This window comes from Lutra lutra, chromosome 7 (assembly GCF_902655055.1).
Source record: "Lutra lutra chromosome 7, mLutLut1.2, whole genome shotgun sequence".
Taxonomy (NCBI): domain Eukaryota; kingdom Metazoa; phylum Chordata; class Mammalia; order Carnivora; family Mustelidae; genus Lutra; species Lutra lutra.
Genome location: NC_062284.1, coordinates 51,972,276 through 51,985,381, shown reverse-complemented (window position 1 = coordinate 51,985,381; position 13,106 = coordinate 51,972,276). Strand labels below are relative to the sequence as shown.

Genomic DNA, 13,106 nt, shown 5'->3' with positions numbered 1-13,106 from the left:
AATTGACACATAAAATTAGTCATCATGTTTAGGCAATATTTCCCTACTTCTATGCAAATATTCTCTTGTTTTAGCTGTCCATTATTCTTGACTTGACATAGTTTATTTGTACCTAAATAATGACTATATATCAAAAACAAATAACATTGATACACAAAGTTTACTTCTACAATTTTTCTTTATCATTTATGGTTTGTGTACTTTAAGTAGAGAAACAACTTAGAAAAGTTTTGTGATTCCTTTTAAGTGAAATAAACTACCTAAAGCCAAGATAGAAAATGATACTTTATACTATACCCAGATACTGAATTGGCAGTGAAATATCTTATAAATGTAATTGTGCTTACATACCTAACATGGAATTGATGTCATGTCAATAGTTGTAAATGTGATTATCATTCATCAGAACATTCAAGATATTTGTAATCAGCATGCAGCCTTTAGCAGAAGGGCCTGAATTAACTTGAAAATGATTTGGGGAGGTAAGTGGATAGCAATTATAAATAATGTGCAAAGTAGCCTGGACACCAGGAGATTTCATTATTCATAACTATATGAATCTGAAGAAAGCAAATATTTTAGCACATACCAATGTGATGTCCCAAAGTATTGTGCTTGATCAAAGTTACATAGAATAATGTGCAAGGTTGTCAGATTTTCAGTATATTTTAAAATGTAACTTGTTAACCTATTGTCTAAAGGAAAAGTACATTTTATAGTGTATTAACTAGATAAAGATACATATTATCCTGCTTAAATTATTAAAATAATTGTACCTGTGTTCATAGAATCTGACATCTTTAAAATCTTTCTAACTTTGTCACTCAGGGAAATGAACGTGACTTATTAGCAAAAATTTCCACTTGAACATATTCCTCAAGCTCCATTATGGTAATTGGCTATCAATGTCCCATCTTTAAGGGATTCTTAATTTGTCAGGAGTGAGAATATAGATATTTCTATCTAAAGTCCAAAGAAGACTCATATCTGAAGTCCTCTAACTTCTTAAAGTGATGATTTTCTGGAACTGTTTTCCAGGAGGAGGAGGAGAAAGAACTTTTTAAATCCTCTACAAAATAAAAAAACACATACGTTTTCAAAAGTTCTGTTCAGGGAGAGAGGGTAGGATTATGGACATTGGGGAGGGTATGTGCTATGGTGAGTGCTGTGAAGTGTGTAAACCTGGTGATTCACAGACCTGTACCCCTGGGGATAAAAATACATTATATGTTTATAAAAAATTCAAAAATTAATAAAAAATAAGTTCTGTTCAGGTGTTGATTTGAAATATAAGTTGAGGGACTGGCAGCACCAGCAGTGAGCATCTAACTCCAGGTTAGTAAACCGCCTTTGATAGACATTTAGTGAATGTGTGTTTGAACATACAAGTCAACCAGAGACCAATTCATTCCATTACTTTTTACATTAAAATCATTGGAGGAAATAACATTAACTTGTCAGGTAAAATCAAATTTTGTCATTGTTATATTTGTTTCCTAAGTAGCATTTACAGGTATACAAAATCAATCTCATTTGTTTCTGATTATAAATTTAATATTTTAAAAACCTCTAAAATGCCTTTGTAAATCATGAAGTGTTTTCTGAAATCAGAGCCCTATTTAAGTTCATTTAGTCCCACTTCTTTAGACATCCATTTTTACAAGAGCTTGATTGACATAATTTACATACCACAACATTACTCATTACCACTGTATAATAAAATGAGTTATAGTACATTTACAGAATTGTGCAACTATCATGAATATCTAATTTTAGAGCATCTTTAATTCAATAGCAAGTAAAAAGATTTCTTTGTTTTTTGTTTCCTGAGTTTTCCGTTTGATTGTTTTGAGTTTCCACTCATTTAATTTCTAAAACACACTAAATGAAACCCAATTATGTTTTAGGTTTACATGTGAAAACTTTTGTGGCCATAGAGGAAAAGTATACCAATAAAGAACAGCCATTATGGTCTGTAATAATGTATGCTAGCTAGTGTCAGTGTCATCTAACAAAACTTGTGAAGACATCCTGAATTATGATTATACCCATTGTGTACACAGCACTGTTTAACTTCAGCTATATAATCCCATTCTAAAGAAGGATAGCACCTATTCCTAAGAAGTCTTGCAATTAAATCTTTTAATATAATCCATTTATAAAAGTTTAAGAGGAACAAAAGAATCTGAGTCTCTGTTATCCTTACAAAAACCTGGTTGAGACTGGTGCTATTCAAGTTCACTAAAACAGGTATAATAAACATGAATTCCTTTAGATTTTTTATTCTATCACAGTATCATGTTCACATCATTAGAATATTTCAGATCTGGAACATGTAACTTTAGCTCCCATAAGAAGCCTTCCCAAACTATTACTCCATGTTTTTTCTTCATTTTAATGAAGGGCCAACATAATAAAAGTTCATACAAAGGACAGTTCTGCATCATTTGTGAAATTACTCATGAAGAATTCTGTTCAATGTCTTTATAAAAACGTTTATACAATATCTTACTCTTAGTGAGAAAACTGGGGTACCACCTAATCACTCATGATAAACTAATAATGAAACCTATCCATCCCATCCCCGTTCTTCTGCAAGTTCAGAACTACATTCATACTCAAATGCTGAACTTATTAGTACTCATGTATACTGTGAAAGCTAGCCCCTCCCCGAAATTATTGGATAGGTTTTATGCTCTGGCTCATGTTGAGAGGTTTTGGAAAATATTTCTTTCATTGAAGCCATTCTAAAATATTTTCATAAGTAGTTTATACACAAGAAGTCTACAAATGAATTAGATCATTGGCTTTTTAATCCCAAACCTAACTGATCAATAGAGATGACAAGAGCAGTAATAAAAATGTGGAATCAGGGGAACTGTAAGAGCCTTAGGTTAATTGATTTATTTCCTTTCGTATTGATGGCTTTATTAACTGAATTAAGTGAGAATGGAAAACTGTCAGTGTTTCATAGACATGGTCTGAATGAGTGAGCTTGTGAATGAACAAATGAATATGGAAGGAGGAGATAGTTCCCACTATTATCAGAAGTCCGTGAAGGAGACTAGAGTGTGAAGATTTCAAAGCAAGCATTGTGGAGACGGGCTGCATAACTCCATAAATTTGTTTAAAAATCATTATGTTTTACAATTAAAATGGGTGAATTTTGGTAGGTAGGTACATTTTATCTTAATAAAGTGGGTAGTAAAAAATTTTAAAAAGCAAGATTTTAAGCAGCCTTAACATGGGAGACAAGCAAACTGTTGTTGGGCTTGGCTTTAATTGTTTTTGTATTGTATTTTATATATGGCTTACAAATTAAAATTATATTCAGATGAGATTTAGGTGATCACTTTCATGTGCCTGCCACTTGACAGGCCCTTTCATGTCCACCTCTTTTCTTTATATAGATTCAGGACACAATCTGGAACTTGAGATAATGGAGCTGCAGAGTTATTCCTTGTGTCAGAATTTGTGTTTTATGGACTCTGCACTTCACAACACCTCCAGCATTTTTTCTTTATATTTTTCTCTGGGATCTATGTGGTCACTGTGCTGGATAACCTGATCTTTGTGTCACTGTAATTTCTGACTCCCACTTGCACTCCTCTCCTATGTACTTCCTGCTGGGAAATCTATCTTTCTTAGATATATGGCTAGCCTCATTTGCCACCCACAAGATGATCAAGGACTTTCTTAGTGATCGAAAGCTCATCTCCTTTGGAGGATGTATGGCTCAATTCTTCTTCTTGCACTTTGTCAGTGGGGCTGACATAGTACTTCTGATTTCCATGGCCTATGACAGATATGTAAACCTTTGCATTACATGACCATGATGAGCCGGCAGACTTGCATGAGGCTGGTGTTGGTTTCATGGGTCATTGGATTTGTGCAGTCCATCAGTCAAGTAGCCTTTACTGTGAATTTACCTTACCGTGGCCCCAATGAGGTGGACAGCTTCTTCGTGACCTTCCTCTCGTGATCAAGCTTGCCTGCATAGACAACTATGTCTTAGGTATACATATGATATCAGACAGTGGGTTGCTGTCCATGAACTGTTTTGTGTTCCTCTTGGTCTCTTACACTGTTATCCTCATCACTGCCTAAGAGCGTGCTGCTGGTGGTGTATACAAAGCACTCTCTACTTGCTTTGCACAATCATGGTAGTCACACTCTTCTTTGGGCTATGCATTTTCATTTACATGTGGCCTTTCAGTCAGTTCTCTGTGGACAAGCTCCTGTCTGTGTTTTATACCATTTTTACTTTACTCTTGAACCACCCCCCTTATCTACACAATGAGAAATAAAGAGATGAAAACCGCTATGAAGAAACTGGGTAACCAACACATGACTTCTCACTGAATTCCAGCTTTCCTTGGACCTATGTGTTCTTACTCATTCAGGGGATATCCTTTCTTTAATAGGAATCTGCATAAAGATTTCATTCTGATGTTTTATTGATATAATTTGTATTTTGTTATATTACAGAGAAATAGTTGTGGATTACAACAAAAATCATGTATGTAGTTTTATTCTACATAAATTTATACTTTAAATAAAATTTTATCATAGAACTATAGTATTGCTACCTTATAATGTAAGATATATATTACATTATAATTATTATTTTATCGTATTTTATGTGTAATTTATCAATATAATATAATGACATTGCAATATCATATTAGTATAATGGTATAGTAGTCACTATATAATATATATAACTTTATGTAAACAGACATACATGTACATACACATTCAATCCACACATTCACTTTGGAATGGACTTGGCAATTTTCTTTCTCTCTTTGTTAAACTGAATTTCTCTTACTAGTTTATTTTGCCTAAAGTATGTATACAAATTGCATTTTAATTTCCTAATCATAGTTCAGTATAGGAAGAGCTGTCACTTCATGGGCATTTACGATATTATACTCAGCAGAAGGAAGTTAGTCTGAGAATAAAATGCCCTATGAATCTTTCTCTGGTTTTCAAAGTCTGTGAGGAGGAAAAAGACATGAAATCCTATTGATTTAAAAAAAAACACATTTTTCTTGAGACTAGGTATTATACTTAATCTTTTTATTGAAAAAGTTAATGTATGCCAGTGAAATTCAATTATAGAAGTTACTTTCCACATGAGAAAAACCTGTATTTTATGGCTCAGTATTTCATGGTGTAAATTAAGCTATTGGTTGCTACTTAATATGAATTAGGAAATTAATCAGGTTTTACCCACAGACTTTAAAAAACACCACATCTACACTGTATCTTACTGAATTGATTCTGTCCCTTGTGGATCTATTAAGAATTGTGTTTGAGTACCACAGAGTCAAATCTTATTCTAAGTTTTTAAATGTCTTTGCATCCTAAAAGGACAATCATAAGCAAGGGTTAACTTTTGTATTAACTAAACTAATCATCGAAGAATTCAATCCATTTTCTTGTATGTTGATTCTGAAACGTAAAACAAAAGGAGATAATTGAGCAATGACTGGTTTACTTGAGTAACCGAATGAAACTTCCAATAATTTTGGACAATGTTTTCAATAAGAGGTATGCTCCTGGGTTCTTATGGCTTCTTATATGACTGTAACCTCACACATTTTCATAAACACTAAAAGAATACAGATTTAAAACTGCCTTGGGATAAATTTCTCAAGAGTCCTCTTGCTTGCTATTACAATACTACTGTGTTTTGATTTTACAGACTTTGGACTTGTCAAATTTTATGACAAATTACACCCGTGTATGTGAACAATTAAAGAACTTAAAAGCTCCACTCTATTTTCACTACTGCATTATTTACAATAGCCAATATATGGAACTAACCTGTGTCCAAGGGGAGGTGAGTGGATAAAGAAATGGTGTGTGTGTGTGTGTGTGTGTGTGTGTGTGTGTGTACGTCTTTGCTGCATCCCAAAGATTTTGGACAGTTGTGGTTTCATTTTCATTTGTTTCCATGAATTTTTTAAATTCTTCTCTAATTTCCTGGTTGACTCATTCATTCTTTAGTAGGATGCTCTTTAGCCTCCATGTATTTGAGTTCTTTCCAACTTTTCTAACTAGATATAGATATATAGATATAGATATAGATATTATTCAGCCATTAAAAAAGAATGAACTGTTACTCTTTAGACAAAATGACTGGACCTAGAGGGTATTATGGTAAGTGAAATAAGTCAGACAGAGAAAGACAAATACTGTATGATTTTACTTATATGTGGAGTCTAAAAAAACAAAAGAAACAAACTAAAGAGAAAAAGTCTTACAGATACAGAGAAAAAACTGGTGGTTGTCTAATGTGAGGAGGGTGGAGATGGGCAAAGTAGGTGAAGGGTATTAAGAGACACAAACTTCCAGTTATAAAATAAAAAAGTCTCAGGGATGTGATGTACAGGATAGGGAATATAGTCAAGAATATAGTAATGACTTTGCAAGCTGATAGTAACTAGACTTCCTAGGGGATCATTTCATAAAGTATAAAAATATTGAAACAATCTAATACATACTTAAAACAAATAAAATATTGTATGTCAATCATACTTCAATTAAAAAAAGAGTGGAGGGCACTGGGTGGCTCAGTTGGTTAAGCCACTGCCCTCGGCTCAGGTCATGATCCCGGAATCCCAGGATCAAATCCGACATTAGGCTCCTAGCTCTGTGGAGTGTCTGCTTCTCCCTTCCACCTTCTTTCCTCTCATGCTCTCTCTCTCTCTCAAATAAATAAATAAAATTTAAAAAAAAAAAAAGAGTGGATATCAACATGGCTTTTAGGACAATGATACCTTATTCTTATATTGTTGAAGAGAGCAAAAGCAGGGTTAAAATCTGAAAGTGAAAAGTTTTATTTATAAACATGCTAGAATACATTGAAATAAAAAAGGAAGAAAACATATTGTGTCTTTAGAGGTTAAATCCCGTTATAAATGAACGTCATGTCTATGGGAGTCTATTTCATGTTTTCCTCTTAATGCCTTTATTTAAAAGTTTTGCGGGGACATTTGAGTTTCCCTCTGAACAAAGGGGAAAGAAGTGTTGCTTATCCCAACCCCCGACCCCTCCCTCCTGCCAAATAAGGCCCAGCTGGGAGGGCATTTCTGTTGCCTCTGAAATCTTGAAATAAACATCAAAAGAAACAGCATCAGGTGTCAATGTTGTGCTAAGGCAGGCAGTCGGTCCTAGAAACCTGTCTGCCAGAGCATCACCCAGGCTGCACCGCAAGAACACGCAAGGGCTCCAGGCTGTGGTGGAGCCTGATGTTAGCCAGGTGCGGGCGCAGCAGGGAGTCTGGGGCCAGGGCCGCGGGGGCTGCCGGGAGGGCCGCCAATAAAGCGTTCGGGAGGTGGTGCGGTGCTGGCGTGCCTTCTTTTGGGCCTTCATGCTTGCGTGTCTCCTGCTCCACCGGGCTGAGGCGGCTGGTGTTGTCCAGAAGGCCTCCGGGCAGGGTCGGCCCCTGGTGGAGCACATACCGGGGCCAGGCCTGGCTGCCTGTGTGAGACCTCAGGTGTGCCTTATTAGCTCCTTGAAGGGCAGGGAGGCCTTCCTGACAAACGTGGGTGTGCTTGCCAGCAGAGACTCCTGCGAGGCATGGCCTGCTTCCCGTTGCGGACTCCATAGATGTCACCGGCCACTTGTCGGGGACACTGGATCTCCATCAGGTAGGTGAGCCGTGAGCACGCTGGGGTGGAGGCGGCGCCAGGTCGTGTTGAAGATCCAGATGGCGTCTTCATTCTGGCCGGGTCACCTTGTGGAAGATCATGCCCCAGGTATTGTCCTCCTGCAGTGCCCCTCTTTGTTTGATGTTCCTGCAAGGCTCCTTCTTGATGGTCCCCACATAATGGCCCATCTTGAGTGTTCTCAGGATAGTCTTCTGGTATAGCTCTCCTTCCTCGGGCCCTGTAGCTGGGGCCTGTATTGTGGTGATGTCACAGCATATGCAAATAGGGAATGAGAACTTTGGATTCAGGAACTTTGTCCCGACCTTGGGCATATCTGTCGGGGATGGGGCAGTGATTTCAGAGTTGTGTGGGTCAGTCAGCAGTTGTGGTCAGTCTGGTCCCAAAACTGACTGGGAAAAGAAGTTGTGGTTGTTTCAGGGAGGGGGTGATGAGTGCTGTTTTACAGGTCATCCTAATTAAAATGCCAAAATGGAGGGCTTCCAGAGAGTTCCTGAGAACAAGACTCAGAGAATGGGCTAGTTTTTAGTGTTTTCCATTTCAATTGAGACTGCATTCTTTAGGGAGGAGAATCCCGCCATAGCCATTTCAGATTCTGCAGTGCTTCCGTTGTGCGGTAACATGGGGGGGAAAAAAAGTATAGAGAGAAGTTAAAAGGAAATCTATCTGCCTTTAGGATTAATTTCCTTGGTTTTTATTGGTGTAATAATGATTATTGACTTTGTAGATTATAGAGATAACCATTTTTTATCAAGATATGTCTAATAACTATGCATTTGTTCAGTTAATTTCATTGACCTACTATATTTCAGATTAGATCACACATTCTCAGTGTAGTGGAATAAAAACAAGGAAATGGTCACAAAATATGCTGTCATGTGAGGTCTATGATAGTGATAAACATGGTATTTGAGTACAGGAGAGGGACATTTTTTCCAGTCCTCATGGTTAGGAAACACTTCCCTTATTAACTCAATTTTTCTCTGATTTCCAAGGATTTTGTGTTTTGTCTTATTACTACACACACGTAGGATGCTTAGCACAGAACCAGTCCTCTAGTAAATGCTGATAGGTACTAGATCCCACAAGTGTTCATGATTTTGTAGATCTATCCAGTGGCTAATTTTTTTAAATTTAAATCAAGTGGCTCTTATCTGCAATCTCTGCCCAGCTCTTCATCTTGCTTTGACCAGATCCATGAAGATAGTGTGGACTCTTGCACCCTCACTTTAGATGCAGAAATCCCTGGATTTTAGTTGTCTGGAGGGGAGGAGATGCCTGCTTGAATTGTTAGTGAAACTTGAGTGGGCAGAGTCACCAGTTTTCCCCAAACTTGGGCTTTTGTAGGGTCTTTGTCATTGTTCAGTGCACAGGGAACTATAGATTGTATTTTTTTTAAAGTTTTTATTTAAATTCCGGTTACTTGGGGCACCTGGATGGCTCAGTGGCTTAATCATCTGCCTTCAGCTTGATCCCAGGGTCCTTGCATGGAGCCCCAGCTCAGCAGGGACTGCTGCTCCTTCTCCCTCTGCCTGGCCCCCTACTTGTGTGATTCTCTCCTTCTCTCTCTTTTCTCACCCCCTCAAATAAATAAAATCTGAAGAGAATTCCAGTTAGTTTACAGTGTAATATTTCCAGGTGTACAATATAATGATTCAGTGCTTCCCTTCAACACCTGGTGCTCATCACAAGTGCCCTCCTTAATCCCCATCAACCACCTCATCTCTGGTAGTTGTCTCTTCTCTACACTTAAAGTGTTTCTTGGTTTGTCCCTCTCTCTCTTTCTCTGTTTACTCTCTTGTTTTGTTTCTTAAATTCCACCATTTTTTTTCCTTTTTTTAAAGTATGTTTCACGCTCTGCATGGAGCTCAGCAAGGGGTACTGGCTTAGCCACCCAGGCTCCTCTTGCACGACAGGTTTTAAATAGAGGAACTTTTTTGAATTTTGCGGTAGTGTTTATGAAGTTCACCTTCCTATTTTGACATAAGGTAAATAAAATACAGAATATAGTGTTTTCCAAAGTGTAACTTGAAGACTGCCTACATTAAAATCACCTGTGATGCCTCTGAATGCAAAGAATATGAATCTATCATTGCTTTGCTAAATTAGCATTCTAGGAATGAATCCCAGAAATGTGCTTTTTACACTAAGCTGCTTCAGGTAATTCCAATTCACAATCCTGACTGAGAACCACTGCATTATTGTTGACATTATCCATCTGCAGGAGTATATGCTATTAAGGCTTGGTTAGAAGGATTTGCTTATGTGATTAATCTCTCTTAACGGACCAAGATGCATTCTCAGATAAACATCATGAGGATATATTAAAAACTATGACCTCATAGTTATGTTGTTTATAGACAGAAAAGTTGGTTACTGAGAAGTTACTATGAAGTTGAAGGGCTCTTAAACATTTCTTCTCTACATGCAGTCATTGAAATCAGCTGCTTCCTTTTTTAATTTTCTGAGATACTAATGTTTTTCTTTAACATCGATATTTAAGTAGCTTTTAAATCAAATTTTTTTTTTGTAAAGAATCTTTTAACGTAATTTCTAAATCCTAGATTCTCGGGGATGTCTGGTTGGCTCAGCGGGTTAAGCCTCTGTTTAGGCTCCGGTCATTATCTCAGGGTCCTGGGATCGAGCCCCACATCAGGCTCTCGGCTCAGCAGGGAGCCTGCTTCCCCCTTCTCTCTCTGCCTGCCTCTCTGCCTACTTCTGATCTCACTCTCTGTCGAATAAATAAATAAAATCTTAATAAATAAATAAATAAATAAGTGCTAAATTCTGAAAGAGGAGTCCCTAAATTTAAGGATTCCTATTTGAAGTAAAATTCCATTCCTATACATGGGGAGATAAGTTTTTTCATTTCTCTCTCTTCCTCCTTGGTCTTAGATGCTGTTTGAAGGAGAAAAGGTTAGGGACACTTTCATGGAAAGAAACGTATGTCCAACCATTGGATTTCCTGGTATTACCTCCTTCAGCCAAGGGCCCAAAGGATCTTGCTCTGGAGGAAGGGACAGTTTTGTGATTCTACGCTTAGGTTTAAGAAACACTTCCTCCACAGGTTTGAATACTTAATAAAGGAAATCAACTTTCAGTGTTCATGGGCCTGCTCCTGGGCTCCTAAGTAAACTATACTTTAACATTTCCAAGATCAGAATGGCTTAACCAGACCTGAGAGCACAGACTCAGTTTCTGCCCCAGCATACCTTGTACATCTGTTTCATTAACAGATAAACTAAAATAAATACTTCAAACTAAAGGTAAGAGTAAAAATCTGCCTACGTTCTGATCCCATATCTCCAAAGCCTTGCACATATGAAAAGCATAAGAAAAAGTATATACTTTTCTGGAGTGTCATTCCTCATGATGATTTATAAGACTTCTTTTTTAAGAGTTACTTATTTTTAGACAGAACATGGGTATAGTGCATGCATGGGAGCATGCAAGCTTTGGAGGGTGGAAGGGTGGGGCAGACATGGAGAGAAAGAATCTCAAATCAATTTGCCTCTGAGCATGGAGCCCAACATGGGGCTAGATTTCATGACCCTGAGATTATGACCTGAGCCAAAATCAAGAGACAGATCCTCAACTGACTGAGCCACCCAGGCATGCAGATTTTTAACTCCTTATGTAACAAAAAGCATGTATAATTTCATATTAAAACATTCGTTCTCCTAGGCACTCTTTTTGTGAAGATTTTGTATCCCAGGCAATAGTCCTAACTTGGGCTCCAATAAAACTTTCTGAAGTTCAAAAAGGTTTATTCATTTTGTGTCAACATATCTAGAATCAGACTTTCTAGGAATAAAATGCTGGTGTTATATAATTTTGATATTACATCTGTTTTCAGTGAGCGATTAAATCTGAAGTTTCCAGGTCTATCTTTGTTAAATTCAGTCTATTTCCATTTTAATCTAGATTCTTCAAATGTAGGTATTTTGAAAATTAGAGACTATGGCAATTGTCTGAGTATGCAAGTCTTTCCTCTTTGAGACTGTGGTGTGAAGGCTAGCTTCCTTGGGCACACCAGTTTCTCAGCTTTATCTCCTCAACTGAGGAAGTTCATCCGACTCTGTCTGGGTTTCTTTTCTGTGTGCTGCAGCCTACTTTTTTTTTTTTCTCAAATAGGTGATTTATTTTTAGAGAAAAATAAAACAGGTTTTTCCAATAAAGGGAAGAATAACAATATAAAATCATGTCCTGATTACATGTCAATTACCACATTCCATACAATGTGGATGTGATCCAACATGTATTCAATGATAGTATGGTTCTTGGTGCTATAGTAAATGGAATCAATTCTCTAATTTCCCTTTCTGTATTTTCATTGTTAGTGTATAAGAAAGCCACTGATTTCTGTACATTGACTTTGTATCCTGCCATGTTACTGAATTGCTGTATGAGTTCTAGTAGTTTGGGGGTGGAGTCTTTTGGGTTTTCCATATAAAGAATCATGTCATCTGCGAAGAGAGAGAGTTTGACTTCTTCATTGCCAATTTGGATACCTTTTACTTCTCTTTGTTGTCTGATTGCTGTTGCTAGGACTTCTAATACTATGTTGAACAAGAGTGGTGAGAGTGGGCATCCTTGTCGTGTTCCTGATCTCAAGGGGAAGGCTGCAAGTTTTTCCCATTGAGGATGATATTTGCTGTGGGTTTTTCCTAGATAGATTTGATGAAGTTCAGGAATGTTCCCTCTATCCCTATACTTTGAAGCGTTTTAATCAGGAATGGGTGCTGGATTTTGTCAAATGCTTTTTCTGCATCCATTGAGAGGACCATGTGGTTCTTCTCTCTTTTCTTATTAATTTGTTCTATCACATTGATTTGTGAATGTTGAACCATCCTTGTAGCCCAGGAATGAATCCCACCTGGTCATGGTGGATAATCTTAATGTGCTGTTGGATCCTGTTTGCTAGGATCCTGTTGAGAATCTTAGCATCCATATTCATCAGTGATAATGGTCTGAAATTCTCCTTTTTTGTAGGGTCTTTGCCTGGTTTGGGGATCAGGGTAATGCTGGCTTCATAGAAGGAGTCTGGAACTTTTCCTTCTGCTTCAATTTTTTGAAACAGCTTCAGGAGAATAGGGTTATTTCTTCTTTGAAAGTTTGGTAGAATTCCAACAGTTGAGATTTAAAAATCACATACCACTTGCCAATACTGTAAATCAGTAAGTGTCGAAATAAATACCCAGAAATAAGTAAATTTTAAAAACTGGACAAGCCTGGACACTTGTAGGACTCCATTTATTTGTTTCCTGTCCCAGGGACTACTGTATCCTTCACTGCCTGAAGTCCAGGATTCTGAGAATGGTTATTTCATATTTTTAAGTTGTCTCAGATGGGAGAGTAAGTCCAGTCTGTGTTACTCCATGTTAGGCAGAAGCAGAAGTCATGGGTCATGTGATAGAGAGAAAATTT

At 37.3% G+C, this 13,106-nt stretch overlaps 1 long non-coding RNA gene and 1 pseudogene across 1 annotated transcript; both read left to right on the top strand.

Moving 5' to 3' along the window:
• Positions 1 to 3,385: 3,385 nt before the first annotated feature.
• Positions 3,386 to 4,362, top strand: LOC125104411 (olfactory receptor 4K14-like; annotated as a pseudogene).
• Positions 4,363 to 11,865: 7,503 nt separating this feature from the next.
• Positions 11,866 to 12,879, top strand: LOC125103643 (uncharacterized). The gene is made up of 2 exons (XR_007128453.1): positions 11,866 to 11,955; positions 12,802 to 12,879. It is a non-coding gene; the product is annotated as an uncharacterized LOC125103643 (long non-coding RNA).
• The last annotated feature ends 227 nt before the right edge of the window (positions 12,880 to 13,106 follow it).